Raw genomic sequence first — 18889 nt, 5'->3', positions numbered from 1 at the left:
GTATGGTCATCTTGCCTGCAAAGTTCTCCGAGTTAACGTAAGCTTGATCCTCGTAAGTGTACTCAATGGGTTCCTCGATCACGAACTCGTCTCCCGGCTCTACCCAAGGCAAGAACACAAGCAAAGTAAACCACAATCAACCACGGTGCAATGCACAAGCAACATGATGCAAAACATGGCATGATATGCGGGATGTGATGTGCAATGGATATGCATGCTCCGGAAGGAAAAGATTGAACCAGGCCTCAACTTGGCAAACCAAGAGTGCCGCTGGAAAGATGAGTTGATTTAGTTCGAAATCGATATAAAGATCACCGGAATCGGATGCACGGTTTGCAAATGGCAAGCAAAACAATAAAGGCACAATTCTGTGATTAACAACACGATGCCATGTAGAATGCAACAAGAAACTAAGCTACTGCACTCCAACATAGAAACAAAGCACATTGAAGTGATCTACTCAAGATGCTTGAAAAAAGATGAACACTAAGCTACGGCTAAATCACAAAATAGAAGGCTCAAACAAGCATGGCAAAAGTGCAAAAGATATCAGCTTCACAGACTTAGTGAAAATAACAACATGCCAGGAATTAACATCAGGAAGCAATGTTTAGAACAAGATAACAACATGCTACAGGATCATAACATAGCAATACAAGGCACGGAATAAATCTACTCAAAGTATATACCAAAAGTCCCTTACTGACCATAAGCCAAAAAGGATAATAAGAGATGATGGCACCCATGTAAACATAGCAAGTTTCATTAACAGATTCACACTTAGTAGAAAACTGGACATGGCAAAGCCAGAGTTATGAAGGCATGTTTGTGAGCTCGATGCACTCAACACAAGGCATTGCATGACAAACTAAGCATACTACCGGCAAGAATACATGATCAAGAAGCTAACCATAGCAAAATAAATCTCATAGAATGCATGGATCAACTACAACAACCTTGGCAAAATTGATTAACACGTAAACAATCTGCTGGGAACATTTTGTAGCAAAAGTAGAGCAAGATTGAGTCATGCTAGGGTACTCCATAAATGCAAATAGGGACATGGATGGATATATCACAACCATATGTAAAAATCATCCTTACTAAACATACTCAAAAGAAGCATGGATCTCACTGTAGCAACATGAATACATGGCATAAAAATAACAGTAGGGAAATGACTTAGTGGAAATCTAAGTCCCTGAAATCAGCAATATCATGAGAGCTACTTTGCATGCTTGCGCTAGTCACCACATTGATCAAAAAAATACATGGCATACACCCTTGTAAAGACGGCATGGCATAGCCCAAAACACATGTAGAGCTCATGCCCATATGCAGCAAACAATAAACATGACAAAAATGACAAATGCTCAAGATCTGTTAAGAAACAGGAACTAACATTTTATAGTAGTGTTGCAACAGTCATTAGGGCATCAAGATAGACTCAAATAAGCATGGTGCAATGTAACAAAATGAAGAGCACACCCTAACGAACATTTTGATATATCACACGCCCAAAACGGAGCTAAGATGACAAGGTTATGATGCAATGAACAGAGCTTCAGAATGTTACAGGGTTCGGGTGTGTGGATCGAGGTTCGTCGGAGTTGGCCTGGATCTCGTTGGAGTTTGGGGAGGAGGTGGCCGGAGATGTCAGCGCGGTGGCTGGAGAAGGCAGCAGGCGGCGGCCGGAGAAGGCAACAGGCGCCAGCGGAGTTTGGGGCGGCGCAGATCCGGCGCTGGGAGGCGCGGCTCGCGGCGTGGGTGGCGTGGAGGCGAGGCGGCGAGGCGCGGTCGCCGGAGGGCGGAGGAGGCGGCGAGGCGGAGGCGGCAGCCGGCGTGGAGGCGCGGCGAGGGAGGCGGCGGTCGCCGCGGGGAGGCGCGGGGGCGCGGGCGGCGGCGACCCGGGCCGAGAGGGCCGCGGTCGGGCCCCGCGGGCCGGCGCGGTGGGAGGCGGCGACCTGCCACGTGGTGGGCGCCGGTTGGCCGCGGGCGGCGGCGCGGGCGTGTCCGGCGGGAGCGGACACGTCCGGCGGTGGAGAGGACGAAACTAGGGTTTCGGGACACGGATTTCGGAGGGGAGCACCTATTTATAGATTCTCGGAGCTAGGAGAGTCCAAGAGAGGTGCGGTTTTCGGCCATGCGATCGTGATTGAATGGCCAAGAGGATGGAGGGGGTTTGGATGGGTTTTGGGCCACTTCGGAGGGGTGTTGGGCTGCAACACACACGAGGCCTTTACTGTTCCCCGGTTAACCGTTAGAGTATCAAACGGACTCCAAATGGCACGAATCTCGACAGGCGGTCTACCGGTGGTGTACCAAGGCCGCTTGGCAAATCTCGGTCCATTTCGAGAAAGTTTAACACCCGCACACGAAAAGAGGCAAAAGGGGGCGCCGGAGGACGTAGGAGTGTCGGATAGCAAAACGGACAACGGGGAAAATGCTCGGATGCATGAGACAAACACGTATGCAAATGCGATGCACATGATGACATGATATGAAATGCATGACATGGAAAAAAATGCAAAACAAAGACAAAACCCAACCACAGGGAAATCTCATAACTTAGAGACGAAAATGGCAAGAGTCGGAGTACAAATATGGTAAATTACATCCGGGGTGTTACAACACTCCACCACTACGAAAGGATCTCGTCCCAAGATCTAGGACTGAAAGAACTCTGGATATTCGGAATGGAGGTGGTCCTCGCGTTCCCAGGTGGCTTCTCGGTCGGAATGATGTGACCACTTCACTTTCAGGAATTTGATAGACTTGTTGCGAGTCTTGCGCTCAGTTTCTTCAAGAATAGCAACGGGATGCTCATGATAAGACAGGTCTTCTTGGAGATCAATCTCTTCGAAGTTGATGGTGCGGTCAGGAGTCTTGAAACACTTGCGAACCTGTAACACGTGAAACACGTCGTGCACATTTGCAAAGATGGATGGAAGCTCAAGTTGATAGGTGAGATCGCCTCTTTTGCCAATGATCTTGTAAGGACCCATGTATCTAGGTGCAAGCTTCCCTTTGATACCGAAGCGACGAGTACCTTTCATTGGAGAGACGCGGAGGTAGACATGGTCTCCTATCTCAAAAGCAAAGTCACGATGCTTGCTATCATAGTAACTCTTCTGGCGCAAATGCGCGGCTTTGAGATTTTCACGAATGACTTTGCACATTTCTTCAGCCTCTGTGATCAAGTCATTGCCAAGAAGTTGGCGTTCACGAGTCTCTGGCCAGTTAAGAGGAGTACGGAACTTTCTGCCATAGAGAATCTCGAATGGGGCCTTGCCCAAACTCGCTTGGAAGTTGTTGTTGTAGGAGAACTCGGCATATGGAAGAAAATATTCCCACTTCATACCGAAAGAAATGACACAAGCCCTGAGCATATCTTCAAGAATTTGATTTACTCACACGACTTGTCCACTAGTTTGAGGATGAAAGGTTGTGCTGAAGCGAATGTTGGTGCCCATAGCCTTCTGGAAGGAGTCCCAGAACTTAGAGGTAAAGATGCTTCCACGATCTAAAGATGTCAACTGCGGAATGCCGTGTAAGGAGACAATCCTGGAGGTATATAGCTCTGCCAACTGAGCTGCTGTGATAGATTCTTTGATAGGAAGAAAATAAGCCACTTTTGTAAGCTTGTCGATGACAACAAAGATAGCATCATTTCCGCGCTTGGACTTGGGAAATCCAGTCACGAAGTCCATCTCAATATGGTCAAACATCCATTCTGGAATGGCAAGAGGTTGGAGGAGACCAGCTGGCCATTGGTGTTCAGCTTTCACTCTTTTGCAGACATCACATTCATTCACGAACTAAGCAATTTCCCACTTCATTTGAGTCCACCAATACGACTGCTTGAGGTCATGGTACATCTTTGTACTTCCAGGATGAGTAGATAGGAGTGAATTGTGAGCCTCGTTCATAATGACTTTACGAAGGTCACCTTTAGGGACAAAATTTCAATTCTCGAAGAATAGAGTATCTTTGTCATCAAGGCGATAGCACTTGTACTTGGGTTGGCTCTTGGCAATCCCATTCTTCAACTTCTTCACCATGGAATCAAGAAGTTGAGCCTCACGAATCCGATCTTCCAAAGTAGGAGAGACTTGGAGGTTGGCAAGAAATCCTTGAGGAACAACATGGAGATTAAGTTTGCGGAAAGCTTCACAAAGATCCGGTTGGAAGGGCTTGAGAATCAAACTGTTGCAGTAAGCCTTCCTGCTCAAAGCGTCAGCAATGACATTGGCCTTGCCTGGAGTATATTCAATACTCGGATTATACTCTTGAATCATCTCGACCCAACGAGTCTGCCTGAGGTTGAGGTTTGGCTGAGTGAAGATGTACCTGAGACTCTTGTGATCAGTGAAGATGTCCCATTTCCTTCCCAACAAGAGATGTCTCCATGTTAAAAGAGCATGGACAACTGCCGCCAACTCGAGGTCGTGAGTGGGGTAGTTCTTTTCGTTGGGCTTTAACTGACGAGAGGTATAGGGCACAACTTTCTTCTCTTGCATTAACACAGCACCGAGACCTTGCAGGGAAGCATCACAGAAAACCTCGAATGGTTTGGATTCATCAGGAGGAGTCAGAACTGGAGCTGTGACTAACTTCTCTTTGAGGATGTTCAAAGCGATGTCACATTCAAGCGTCTAGACATACTTCACATGCTTATGGAGGAGGTTGGAAAGAGGCTTTGCGATCTTAGAGAAATTCTCAACGAATCTTCGACAATAGCTTGCAAGCCCAAGGAAACTGCGGAGCTGCTTCACATTCTGAGGCGGTTCACAATTCACAATTGCGGACACCTTCTCAGGATTAACAGCTATGCCCTTGGCGGAGATGATATGCCCAAGGTAGAGAACCTCATCGAGCCAAAACTCACACTTTGAGAACTTCACATAGAATTGATGTTCTCCGAGTTTGTCCAGCACCAATCTCAAATGCTTGGCATGATCCTCCTTGTTCTTGGAAAAGACCAATATGTCATCGATATACACCAAGACGAAATCATTTGTGTAAGGGTTGAAGATGAAGTTCATCATGCGAGATAATGTTGGAGGAGCGTTGACAAGGCCGAAAGACATGACAGTGTATTCATAGGAACCATAGCTTGTTCTGAATGCTGTCTTGGGGATGTCTTGTTCACGAATGCGAATCTGATGATAGCCCATACGGAGGTCAAGCTTTGAGAATACTTGAGCACCTTTGATTTGTTCGAAAAGCTCATTGATGTTGGGAACTGGGTACTTGTTCTTTATGGTCTTCTTGTTCAATGGACGGTAGTCGACGCCGAGTCGGTCCGTGCCATCTTTCTTCTTGACAAAAAGAACACCACAACCCCATGGAGAAGAACTCGTCCGAATCAGACCCATACGCTCTTGTATATCGAGTTTTTTCTTCAGCTCCTTCAACTCTTCAGGTCCGAGCTTGTAAGGACGTTTGCAAACAGGTTCCGTGCCAGGCTAAAGATCGATGACGAATTCAACTAGTCCGTGAGGAGGCATTCCTGGAAGCTCTTCTGAAAAGACATCTTGATATTCACAAACGACTAGAATCTGAGAGATGGCATTCAACTCGCCCTTCTCATTGAGAGAAAATAGTCGAATGGTATCGTCACGAGCGGCATAGATGATCACATCCTCAGACGAGTGTGTCAATTGAATCTTCCTGGCAGCACAATCAAGCTGAGACTTGTGCTTAGAAAGCCAGTCCATGCCGAGAATTAGATCAATATCCGAGTTCCCAAGAACAATTGGAGAGGACAGAAATTTGTACTCACCCATCTTGATAGAAACATCCGGAACCATGGAGTTTGCGTTCATGCGCTTACCTGGTGAGACAATTGCTAACGGACTAGGCAAAACTTGGAAAGCCAACTCATGTTTAGATGCAAATGGTCTTGAGATGAAACTAAGTGATGCACTATTGTCAAAAAGAACTTTTGCAGGAATATCATTAACAGGAAGGTTACCCATGATTAGTTCTGAAGAGTCATGTGCCTGAGCTGCGTTCATCATGTTGACCTTTGCAAACTTGGGATTATTCTTGACCACTGCAATGCTGGCAGATCTCATAGGAGGAGGAGGTGGAAGGCGCCTCTTGTTGAAGCATTTGTTCGCATAGTGCCCTTTCTGCCGACACTTGTTGCACGTAACCTCTGAGAGCGGCCGGTGTTACGGAGCACTTGACCTTGGAGCATGGGACGAAGCTTTGTTCTGATAGCCTGGGTTGGGGGGGGGGGAAGATCCATTGCCACCTTTGCTCTTCTGCTGATAAGGCTGACGAAACGGAGGAGGAGGAGGCAACTAGAACTTTTGCTGCTTAGCTGCCACTTGAGTTGAAGAAGAAGAAGGAGTTGCATCCCTGACTCTCTTCTTAGAAGCATCGCACTTGATCTGAGAAGCTTCTTGCTTTAGTGCCATGTTGTAGAATTCATCATACTTGGTCGGCTCAAAAAGCATGAGAGCTAGTTGCAGATCTTCTCTGAGGCCACCTCTGAATTGATAAATCATGCTCTTCTCGTCAGGGACGTCTTGTTTGGCGAAGCGAGCGAGCCTCTGAACAGGATGTTGTACTGGTAAACAGACAAGCTGCCTTGCTTTATATTGCGGAACTCCTCACGCTTGCTCTCAACAACACTTTGAGGAATGTGGTGAGCTTTGAAGTCTCGGCGGAAATCATCCCAGGTAATCACGCGACCTCCTCCGGAATCTTTGTATTGTTGATACCACTCAGCAGCTTGGTCTTTGAGTTGGAACGAAGCAAACTTGACAAAGTCCTTAGGCCTGACGTTGCTACACTCAAAATGTTTGCAGATATCCACGAGCCAATCGTCAGCGTCTGTGGCCTCGACACAGTTACTAAAGGACTTCGGCTGGTTTGCGAGGAACTGGTTGAGGGTAGCAAACTAAGCTTGATTGTTGCCATGGCCTTGATTTTGTTGGTTGCGCTCTTGCAGGAGTTGCATAAGCATCTGCGTGTTGGCGTTGGTGGCAGCCATGACAGCTTGCCATGCCTCCGGAGGTGGAGGTGGTGGCGGAGGTTCCGGATTCTGACGCGTTGGAGGAGCCATACTGAAGAGGTTGACATCCCTTAGCATCTTAACAGACATATATTCAAGCTGAATCAATGGATCGAAATTGCAACATATAGCCTTAACATTCGAACAAGAATGAACGAATGAATTCCAAAGTAAATCATGACACTTCCATAAATTGAGATGCCACTTAGATAGAGATAGAAGAATAAAATCAACAAGGTACGGATATGAAAAAATAATTGGTAAGGATTACCCAATCACAAACCAAATATCTGCTGGAAGAAATACTAGAGCTACATGAATTCCCACCTATGAAACTCCCGAAACTTTCTGGTTATGCAATCAGGTGTTGGGGATACAGGGGAAGCATAATATCTCACCCTAAACTAGCAAATCCTACATCCAGCTGTATCCATCCTTCAACACATAACCAAGAAACCTTCGGAAATCATTTACATCAACCTTCGAAAAGCATCCGTTATACGAGTTATGTCAATACTCCCGAACTCCCGCCCCACTACTGGGTGGCGTCAAGGTTATCTCACCAACAACTGCATAAAGGAGATTTTTTATGTCGGCGAAACTCAGGTATTCCAGAACTACAACGGTAAAGTTGTGATGACAAAACCTCGGAGCTCAACTCCCCGGGACACTGCCACAACCCCTAAATGTCAGGAGGCACCAAGAACAATGTTCTCATCACAAAACCATCGGAATGATTCCAAGATACCCGCGTGATCCTAAAAAAATTCGTGAAATTTGAGAAGAGAATAGTCAAAACTCGACGTCAGGAGGCCTCACCAGAGCGACGAAGGGACTGAGGAGTAAAAAGAATCCAACTCTCTGATATATATAATCCTATAAGACTCAAATTTTTTTTCTATACTCAACAACGCCAGCGATTCGATCAAGCAGGGGGCTCCTAAGTCGGGGAAGTCTCTGATACCAACTTGTAACACCCACGATGCGGCTATATCTCCCACGTGTCGGAGCACGACTTAGAGGCATAACCGCATTGTAGGCATGTCGCCAGAGGGGTAATGTCTACACATCCCATGTACTGAATAAGAAAGAGATAAAGAGTTGGCTTACAATCGCCACTTCACACAATACATAAATATAGCAGTACATCATCCAGAATACAATCAAGGTCCAACTACGGAACCAAAATAAAGACAACCCCAAATGCATAAGATCCCCGATCGCCCCAACTGGGCACCACTAGTGATCGTCTGGAAAGGAAACATTGTAACGTCATGAATCCTCGTCGAACTCCCACTTGAGTTCGGTCGCATCCCCTATACTGGCATCATCGGCACCTGCATCTGGTTTTGGAAGTAATCTGTGAGTCACGGGGACTCAGCAATCTCACACCCTCGCGATCAAGACTATTTAAGCTTATGGGTAGGAAGAGGTAGTGAGGTGGAGCTGCAGCAATCACTAGCATATATGGTGGCTAACTTACGCAAATCAGAGCAAGAAGAGAAGCAAAGCACGGTCGTGAACTGGAGGTGATCAAGAAGTGATCCTGAAACTACTTACATTCAAACATAAGACAAGAACCGTGTTCACTTCCCGGACTCCGCCAGAAAGGGACCATCACGGCTACACACACCGTTGATTCATTTTAATTAAGTTAAGTGTCAGGCTTTCTACTACCGGATATTAAAAAATTCCCATCTGCCCATAACCGTGGTCACGGCTTTCGAAAATTCAAAACCCTTGAGGGGTGTCCCAACTTAGCCCATCACAAGCTCTCACGGTCAATGAAGGATATTCCTTCTCCCAGGATGACCCGATCAGACTCGGAATCCAGGTTACAAGACATTTAGACAATGGTAAAACAAGACCAGCAAATTCACCCGAATGTGCCGACAAATCTCGATAGGAGCTGCACATATCTCGTTCTCAGGGCACACCGGATTGTCCAAGATTCTGGTAGGCCAACCCAGAGGTGCCCCTGGTGGCCACCGGCTGCTGACAGGTTGGACCAACACTCAGAGGAGCACTGGCCCGGGGGTTTAAAATAAAGATGACCCTTGGGTCCACGGAACCCAAGGGAAAAAGGCTTAGGTGGCAAATGGTAAAACCAAGGTTGGGCCTTGCTAGAGGAGTTTTATTCAAGGCGAACTGTCAAGGGGTTCCCATTATAACTCAACCGCGTAAGGAACGCAAAATCAAGGAACATAACACCGGTATGACGGAAAATTTGGCGGCAAGAGTGGAACAAAGCACCAGGCATAAGGCCGAGCCTTTCACCCTTTACCAAGTAGATAGGTGCATTAAAGTAGACAAGATATAATAATGATATCCCAACAATAAACATGTTCCAACAAGGAACAAACTCCAAAACTTCACCTGCAACTAGCAACGCTATAAGAGGGGCTGAGCAACGCGGTAACATAGCCAAACAACGGTTTGCTAGGACAAGGTGGGTTAGATGTTTGACATGGCAATATGGGAGTCATGATATAGCAAGTGGTAGGTATCGCGGCACAACAATAGAGCGAGCAACTAGCAAGCAAAAATAGAAGTGATTTTGAGGGTATGGTCATCTTGCCTGCAAAGTTCTCTGAGTTGACGTAAGCTTGATCCTCGTAAGCGTACTCAACGGGTTCCTTGATCACGAACTCGTCTCCCGGCTCTACCCAAGGCAAGAACACAAGCAAAGGAAACCACAATCAACCACGGTGCAATGCGCAAGCAACATGATGCAAAACATGGCATGATATGCGGGATGTGATATGCAATGCATATGCATGCTCTGGAAGGAAAAGATTGAACCAGGCCTCAAATTGGCAAACCAAGAGTTCCGCTAGAAAGATGAGTTGATTTCGATCGAAATCAATATAAAGATCACCGGAATCGGATGCACGGTTTGCAAATGGCAAGCAAAACAATAAAGGCACAATTCTGCGATTAACAACACGATGCCATCTAGAATGCAACAAGACATTAAGCTACTGCACTCCAACATAGAAACAAAGCACATTGAAGTGATCTACTCAAGATGCTTGAAAAAAGATGAACACTAAGCTACGGCTAAATCACAAAATAGAAGGCTCAAACAAGCATGGCAAAATAGCAAAAGATATCAGCTTCACAGACTTAGTGAAAATAACAACATGCCAGGAATTAACATCAGGAAGCAATGTTTAGAACAAGATAACAACATGCTACAGGATCAGAACATAGCAATACAAGGCATGGCATGAATCTACTCAAAGCATATAACTAAAGTCCCTTACTGACCATAAGCCAAAAAGGATCATAATTTATGATGGCACCCATGTAAACATAGCAAGTTTTGTTAACAGATTCAGACTTTGCAGAAAACTGGACATGGCAAAAACAGAGTTATGAAGGCATTACATGACAAACTAAGCATACTACCAGCAAAAGACATGATCAAGAAGCTAACCATGGAAAGAGCAATCTCATAGAATGCATGGATCAACTACAACAACCTTGGCAAAATTGATTAACACGTAAACAATCTGCTAGGAACATTTTATAGCAAAAGTAGAGCAAGATTGAGTCATGCTAGGTTACTCCATAAATGCAAATAGGGACATGGATGGATAGACCACAACCATATGTAATAATCATCCTTAGTGAACATACTCAATAGAAGCATGGATCTCTCTGTAGCAACATGAATACATGGCATAAAAATAACAGCAGGGAAATGACTTAGTGGAATTCTAAGTCCCTGAAATCAGCAATATCATGAGAGCTACTTTGCATGCTTGTGCTAGTCACCACATTGATCAAAAAAATACATGGCATACACCCTTGTAAAGATGGCATGGCATAGCCCAAAACACATGTAGAGCTCATGCACATATGCAGCAAACAATAAACATGGCAAAAATGACAAATGCTCAAGATCTGTTAAGAAACAGGAACTAACTTTTTGTAGCACTCTTGCAATAGTCATTAGGGCATCAAGATGGACTCAAACAAGCATGGTGCAATGGAGCAAAATGAATAGCACATCCTAACGAACATTTCGATATATCACACGCCCAAAACGGAGCTACGATGACAGAGTTATGATGCAATGAACAGAGCTTCAGAATGTTACAGGGAAAGGTGACTTAGTGGAATTCATCCCCTCCTAGAACAGATCTAGTGTTTCGGGCACGTGGATCGAGGTTCATCGGAGTTCGCCTAGATCTCGCCGGAGTTTGTGGAGGAGGTGGCCGGAGAAGGCAGCAGGCGGCGGCCGGAGTTCGGGGCAGCGCGGATCCGGCGCTGGGAGGCGCGGCTCGCGGCGCGGGCAGCGTGGAGGCGAGGCGGCGAGGCGCGGTCGCCGGAGGGCAGCGGAGGCGGCGAGGCCGAGGCGGCGGCCGATGTGGAGGCGTGGCGAGGGAGGCGGCGGTCGCCACGGGGAGGCGCGGGGGCGTGGGCGGCGGCGACCCGGGCAGGGAGGGCCGCGGTCGGGCCCCCCGGGCCGGCGCGGTGGGAGGCGGCGACCTGCCACGTGGCGGGCGCCGGTTGGCCGCGGGCGGCGGGGCGGACGTGTCCGGCGGCGCAGAGGACGAAACTAGGGTTTCGGGACCCGCATTTCGGAGGGGAGCACCTATTTATAGATTCTGGGAGCTAGGAGAGTCCAAAAGAGGTGCGGTTTTTGGCCACACGATCATGATCGAATGGCCGAGAGGATGGAGGGGGTTTGGATGGGTTTTGGGCCACTTTGGAGAGGTGTTGGGCTGCAACACACACGAGGCCTTTACGGTTCCCCGGTTAACCGTTGGAGTATCAAACGGACTCCAAATGGCACGAACCTTGACATGCAGTCTACCGGTGGTGTACCAAGGCCGCTTGGCAAATCTTGGTCCATTTTGAGAAAGTTCAACACCCGCACACGAAAAGAGGCAAAAGGGGGCGCCGGAGGACGTAGGAGTGTCGGATAGCAAAATGGACAACGGGGAAAATGCTCGGATGCATGAGAAGAACACGTATGCAAATGCGATGCACATGATGACATGATATGAAATGCATGACATGGACAAAAATGGAAAACGAAGACAAAACCCAGCCATGGGGAAATCTCATAAGTTAGAGCCAAAAATGGCAAGAGTCGGAGTACAAATATGGTAAATTACATCCGGGGTGTTACACGAGGGGCCAAGCCTCGCGAGGCGGACGACACCAAGACCTTCTCCGGGGCGTCCTCTCTAGGATGGCTCCCAAGGAGCGGAGATATCTATGCAAAGGGCACCTCGCGAGGAGCGCGTGACGTGAGCCATGGCGACCAAGGCCAGGCGGGCGCCAGCGGGCGCAGAGTACTTGTTGCCTCTTTGGTGCTAAAGGCGCAAGCGCAGGTGAGGAGTCCTGAGGCATGAGGCGAAGGTTTCCATATCGGTGCAATGCGACCAAGACCAGCAGGATGAAGGTCACTGCGGAACCCACGACGGTGTCATCAGCAGAGCCTTTGGCAGGCGAAGACCACCTTTTGTCAGGATAACTTGTACTAGTTGTCTCCCTTCAAATTGGCCGTTGTGGGATCCCTTCCCGCCGGAGGTGTACCAAGGCCGCTTGGAAAATCTCGGTCCATTTTGAGAAAGTTCAACACCCGCACACGAAAAGAGGCAAAAGGGGGCGCCGGAGGACGTAGGAGTGTCGGATAGCAAAATGGACAACGGGGAAAATGCTCGGATGCATGAGACGAACACGTATGCAAATGCGATGCACATGATGACATGATATGAAATGCATGACATGGACAAAAATGCAAAACAAAGACAAAACCCAGCCATGGGGAAATCTCATAAGTTAGAGCCAAAAATGGCAAGAGTCGGAGTACAAATATGGTAAATTACATCCGGGGTGTTACACGAGGGGGCAAGCCTCGCGAGGCGGACGACACCAAGACCTTCTCCGGGGCGTCCTCTCTAGGATGGCTCCCAAGGAGCGGAGATATCTATGCAAAGGGCACCTCGCGAGGAGCGCGTGACGTGAGCCATGGCGACCAAGGCCAGGTGGGCGCCAGCGGGCGCAGAGTACTTGTTGCCTCTTTGGTGCTAAAGGCGCAAGCGCAGGTGAGGAGTCCTGAGGCATGAGGCGAAGGTTTCCATATCGGTGCAATGCGACCAAGACCAGCAGGACGAAGGTCACTGCGGAACCCACGACGGTGTCATCAGCAGAGCCTTTGGCAGGCGAAGACCAACTTTTGTCAGGATAACTTGTACTAGTTGTCTCCCTTCAAATTGGCCGTTGTGGGATCCCTTCCCGCCGGTGGTGTACCAAGGCCGCTTGGCAAATCTCGGTCCATTTTGAGAAAGTTCAACACCCGCACACGAAAAGAGGCAAAAGGGGGCGCTGGAGGACATAGGAGCGTCGGATAGCAAAATGGACAACGGGGAAAATGCTCGGATGCATGAGACGAACACGTATGCAAATGCGATGCACATGATGACATGATATGAAATGCATGACATGGACAAAAATGCAAAACGAAGACAAAACCCAGCCATGGGGAAATCTCATAAGTTAGAGCCAAAAATGGCAAGAGTCGGAGTACAAATATGGTAAATTACATCTGGGGTGTTACACGAGGGGCCAAGCCTCGCGAGGCGGATGACACCAAGACCTTCTCTGGGGCGTCCTCTCTAGGATGGCTCCCAAGGAGCGGAGATATCTATGCAAAGGGCACCTCGCGAGGAGCGCGTGACGTGAGCCATGGGGACCAAGGCCAGGCGGGCGCCAGCGGGCGCAGAGTACTTGTTGCCTGTTTGGTGCTAAAGGCGCAAGCGCAGGTGAGGAGTCCTGAGGCATGAGGCGAAGGTTTCCATATCGGTGCAATGCGACCAAGACCAGCAGGACGAAGGTCACTGCGGAACCCACGACGGTGTCATCACCAGAGCCTTTGGCAAGCGAAGACCACCTTTTGTCAGGATAACGTGTACTAGTTGTCTCCCTTCAAATTGGCCGTTGTGGGATCCCTTCCCGCCTAATATTTGGGGAGAGGACCCAGGCCACTAATATAGTACTAGCCACCACCGTAGGAGGGGGTGATCTCATCTGATCTAGGACTGGATCCATTCCACCAAGGACACCATACAAGCTCATTGAGCTCAAGAACACCTCTCCTCAGGAGGCTGTTCATTCCTTGTACTTGTTCATCCTCAGCCTACAAGGCAATCCACCACACCACACTGGAGTAGGGTATTAGACCACAACAATGGCCCGAACCAGTATAAACTCTTGTGTCCCTTGTTCCTCAGGTTCAGCGAGCTAGGCTTTGAGATCATGGCGAAAGCGTGAGCTAGGGGAGAGAGATCTTCGTGCGCACCCCAGTGTTCGAACCTCAAGGGTTTGTCGAAACCCGTAATCCGACATTTGGCGCGCCAGGTAGCGGTGCGCTGAAGCTTTTCTTCCGTCGATCCATGCTCCGCTGCTCCACCACGTCCATGGTGGACGCACGCCGAGCCCGCGCCGAGCGTCGAGCCGCCCTCGCCGCCCGTGTTGCTCAGATAGCTGCTATCAGCGGGCCTCCCCATCGTTCTCCATCACCCGCCGCCAACGCCGCCACAGGCCCGGCGGGAAATGAGCAGCAAGCATCATCGCTGCACCCCTCTGTGCAGCGGGATGGCTGCACCACCACCCCATCGCTGACTCCGGCCGGCTCATCGTCCCACACTCATTGCGCGCCCACGGATGGGCAGGTCGCGCTGCTCATGGCATGCGAGCCCCTGCGCTACCGCCGGGTCGACGACCTCTACGAGGACTGGATGGACCGCATCGCCGAGCTCGCCAGCGCCACTAGGGGCTCCCCCACACCATCTCTCTCGTTGCCTCGCGCTCCCCCGGCTGCGAGCGACCTAGCTCATGGAGCGCCTCCGCCACCTCCACACCAAGACGACGTCCTGGCACCAAGACACGAGGCCCCTCGGCGCGACCCGCTGCATCGGGTGCCCACGCACGAAGAAGGAAGCTGCCAAGAAGTTCCCCGACCACCGAAAAACGCTCCTGCACTCCCGGCGCCACCACGTCAAGACGGCGTGCCGCCTACGGTGGCGTGCGTAGGTATCAAGATCAAGATCCGCCCACACGACGGGCCCCGGTGTCCACATTAGGCTGCCGTGCCTTCACTCCTGAGCTGCGTAGCGTAGTCTGGCCAGGCAAGTTCAAGCCAGACCTGCCTCCGCGCTACGACGGAACCCCGACTATGCGGAGTTCTTGCAGCTCTACGAACTGAGCATCGATGCGGCCAACGGCGACAAGAAAGTCATGGCGAACTAGTTTCCCATCGCTCACGAAGATGGCGCTCACTCATGGCTCCTGAATTTGCCCCCGAGGTCAATCTCCTCCTGGGGTGAGATGCGCGACCGCTTCGTCACCAACTTCTAGGGCACTCACGACCGCCCACCGGCCGCGGGTGACCTGCGCCGCATCAAACAACAGCCAGGAGAGACCCTGCAGCAGTACATCCAGCGCTTCAACAGCGTTCGCCTCAAGATTTCCAAGGTGATGGACGAGGCCATCATCTCAGCGTCCTCTGATGGCGTCTGCGACGTCAAGATGAAGGAGGAGCTCTCCATCCACGAGGAGTTGTGCACGGCTCTAGAGACGTTTAACATGGCGACCAAGTGCGCAAGAGCTAAGGAGGGGCGCCTCTCTCTCCTTGAGCTCCTTGATGCTGACCCAGAAGAGAAGAAAGCGAAGGCCAAGGACGTGAAGCTCAAGGGAGTAGCCGTGCTCGCGGTGGAGCCGGACATGAAGCGCAGCCGGGACCACCCCGAGTCATCCAAGAGCATCCGTCCGTTATGCGCCTTCCACAACGTACACAGACACAATGCCAACGACTGCCAAGAGCTCAGGGCCATTCGAGATGGACGCTTCGGTCGGCGCCCCGAGCTCAACTACCAGGGCTACGCCCGAGGAGGGGGACAAAGTGGGGGTCGCTGGGACGACCGCGGCCCCCGTCAGGAGTGGCGCGACCGGCCTCGTGAGGATCACTGGCACGAATAGCCTCGCGAGGGCGCCTGGACGGACTAGCCTCGTGAGGACCGTCCTCAGGGCAATGCTGGCCTCCCTCCGCTGCCGCCACCGCCAAGGAGGAACGACGACCACCATCACGACGAGGGGGCTGAGGGCTTCCAGGAGCCGCGCGCTATCGCCTGCATCTTGGGCGGTGCTCAGTGTAACGCCCGAATAATTATGCTATAGTAAACCCATGCTAATGATGCCACGTCACTTCTATTACTATCGCTAATCTCGCGTCAGTTCAAAAACCGGTTCAAAAATCATATTCAAAAATATGGTAAACGATAAAAGTTTTCAAACGTTAAAACAAAATTGTAGTGCCAATTATTACATAGGTAATTATTGTGAAGAAAATACTTTTTTAGAAAATGTCTAAATAATTTAAATTGAAATAAAAGAGAAAAGAAAATAAATAAATAATGAAATAAAAACATAAAACAAACAAATACAAAAAAACAAAAAAATCCACCCAAACTGGGCCATCTGTGGCCAGCTGGCCACCAGGCCGGCCCAACCGGCTAGCCCACCCCCACTCCATATCCCCCCTGGACACCCAAACCCTAACCGAAACTTCCCCCACTCCCTCTCGCTTCCCCCCTCCCGATCCGACCTAGATCGGGGCTGCGACCCCGTCGCCGCTCAACCACCCACCGACGCCTGCCGCTGGACTGCACGTCGCCGCCGCCCTAGGACCTCGCCGGAGGCCACCTCGCCAAGCCTTCCCCGCCGGATTGCCTCCACCGCGCGTATCGTCCCCGTCCCCCACCTCAAGCCCCGTTGCCCATGCCCTACCTTCCCCTCGTGAGCACCCCTCCTCTCTCCCTCGCGCCCGCACGCGCGCTCACCACCACCCGCTCGCCCTGCCTCTACTACTTCATCTTGACGTCGACCGCGCCCGCCCCATGCGCTCCCCTGCACCCGTGTGCTCTCTGCGTGCGCGCACCCGCGTGGCTGGCCGCCGTAGTCAATGGTCGGCCTCCCTGTGCTCGCCGCGCCCCGCCCGTGGCCTGCGCCCACCGCTCCACGCTGCCCTGCGAGTCGCCGCTCCCTCTTCCCGCGCCCGTGCCGCCTCAAGCTCGCGCGCCCGCGCATGGCCCAGCCGCTGCTGCCGTGCACCCCAGCCACCCCCTGCTCGCCCTGCAGCCACTCCCTCGCTCCTGGCTATACCTCTGCACGCTCCCCCGCATGTGGCCGCGCCAGGCCTCGCGCCCTTCGACCCGCGGCACCCCTCGTCGTGCTGCCACGGCTCCGCCGTCCCAACCACGCTGCTGCTTCGCTCCGCCGTGCCCGCGGCCACCTCCGACGCCGCGCCAGCTCCTAGCTGCGCCTGCTCGGCCCTCGTGTCGGTTAGGCGCCCGCAGCACCGCTCCCGCTTGGCCTCGTGCTCGCCCGCTCCCGCTGTCGCCCGTCTCGCCGTGCTCCAGCTCGCCTGCGGCCACCTCTGTCAGCCATTGCGCCATGTCCGCTCGCCGCCGGCCCCGCAGTCGCCGCCCGCGACCCACACTTGTCCCGCGCGCGTGCTCCACCGGCGCCCCGTCGTCCTCTGTTGGGCTACGCCCGCAGTGCCCGGCGCCCACGCCCGTTCGGGCGGCACCCGCGCCCAATCCGCGAGCCCCTCTGGGCCACTACTAAACGGGGCCCACGGCCCCTGAACGAAAAAAAATAATATAAATAAATGAAAATTAATAAATAATAATAAATATAAATATAAAAATAATTAAATTAATTAATTAATTAATTAATTAAGATAATTAATCACAATTAGATTAATCTATTCACAAATTAACCTCATTAACCGTTAGTTAATTAAAATAGAGTATGATAGTGGGGCCCCTGTTGACTGCTGACGTCATGCTGATGTCATGCTAGTGTTAGCAAGCACTGTTGTGGATAATGTTGTATTAAAATAATTAGATAAATGCTAAAAATGATTTAAATCTTTTAAAATCAATATAAAATAAACCATAGCTCGGATGGAAAAACTTTGTACATGAAAGTTACGCAGAACGACGGAGACGAATCCGGATACGCAGCCCGTTTGTCCGCCACACATCCCTAGCAGAGCAAACAAGCAACTTTCCCCCTCCAATTCATCTGTAAAAAAATGCGAAACACTAGGGATATTTTCCCAGATGTTCCCCCCCTTCACCGGTATCACCTCATACTGCGTTAGGGGACACCTAGCACCGCTACTTGCCATGCCATGCATCGCTATGCATCTGTTTGTATTATATTCATTGTTTCTTCCCCCTCTTCTCTCCGATAGACTACGAGACTGACGCCACTGCTACTGCCCCGATCGACTACGGTGTTGACGACCCCTCTTTCTTGCCAGAGCAACTAGGAAAGCCCCCCCTTGATCACCAGATATCGCATATTCTCTCTCTACTATTTGCATTAGAGTAGTGTAGCATGTTATTACTTTCCATTAATCCTATTCTGATGCATAGCCTGTCATTGTTGCTACAGCTATTGATACCATACCTACAATCCTAAATGCTTAGTATAGGATACTAGTTTATCATCAGTGGCCCTACATTCTTTTCAGTCTGCCATGCTATACTATTGGACCGTGATCACGTCGGGTGTTGATCACAGGTATATAATATACATATTACACACGATACATGTTGTGACTAAAGTCGGGTCGGCTCGTTGAGTACCCGTGGTTGATTCACGAATTGGGCGCTGAAAGGACATAGTTTCCCGACGGCCCTTTGTGTGGATCTTTGTGGCGGAGCGAAAGGGCAGGTTGAGACCACCCAGGTGAGAGGTGGGCCTGGCCTTGGTCGGCATTCGCGGTTACTTCAAGATAACACTCTTAATGAGATCTTGGTATTTGATCTGAGT

Source organism: Triticum urartu, chromosome 4, assembly GCF_003073215.2.
Source record: "Triticum urartu cultivar G1812 chromosome 4, Tu2.1, whole genome shotgun sequence".
Classification (NCBI taxonomy): Eukaryota; Viridiplantae; Streptophyta; class Magnoliopsida; order Poales; family Poaceae; genus Triticum; species Triticum urartu.
This window is presented reverse-complemented; position numbering follows the sequence as displayed.